Below are 825 nucleotides of genomic sequence, written 5' to 3'. Positions count from 1 at the left end.
TTCTCCCACGATGTTGTTTGCCCTCAGTAAACATTTGATGTCAGCCAGTGACATCACTGGGGATGACAAGAACATCACCACTTGTCTTAACCACCTCAGGGGCAGTATGAACCTTATTAGTGACTTGCTTTTGGACGTTTCAGCTTCTCACAAACATGAAACTGCCAAGACACTACTGCTACAATGACTAACACACATGCCTGAGCAGCAGCTACATCTCATTATCAAAGAGACTATCTTCAGCAACAGCATGGCATCTTTACTATGGCGCCACATGTAAGTTCAAATTGATTCAATGTTCCTGCCTGATCATGTGCTATGGGCACTTTAGCTCCTCAAACTTCCAGAGAACATCCGGACAGCACTGTTACCGCATGAAGAGGCACCACTGGAATTTAAACTCCAACTCACTGACAGAATTAAGGCACTACCAAGACACTGCATTCTAACCAACAATTCATAGCACTACACTGCAGTTGATGCCCAATATGCCTGCACTGAAACTGATTTTGCACAATCCCGGCTGAGCTGCCCCAACACACCCCACAGCCGCAGCCCACCTGTCAGTGCCTCTACTAACCTGAGCACCTTTCACGGTTCAGGCGGACAACAGTCTCCTACTGCAACAGCCAAGGTTGGTGCCCCCCCCCCCCCCCAACTGGCCATTGTCTCGAGTCTGTGTATAAATGAAAGCTGCATTGACCAAGTGCATTACCTGCTTTCACAACCAACACACAGCAATCTACTGCTGGTTTCAAACCAGATTTGGGCAGGATGTATAGCACTGCAGACACCCTTGTGCCTATCCAAACTAGATTGGCAAAC

The sequence above is a fragment of the Schistocerca gregaria genome, chromosome 1 (assembly GCF_023897955.1).
Source record: "Schistocerca gregaria isolate iqSchGreg1 chromosome 1, iqSchGreg1.2, whole genome shotgun sequence".
In the NCBI taxonomy this organism is placed as follows: Eukaryota; Metazoa; Arthropoda; class Insecta; order Orthoptera; family Acrididae; genus Schistocerca; species Schistocerca gregaria.
This window is presented reverse-complemented; position numbering follows the sequence as displayed.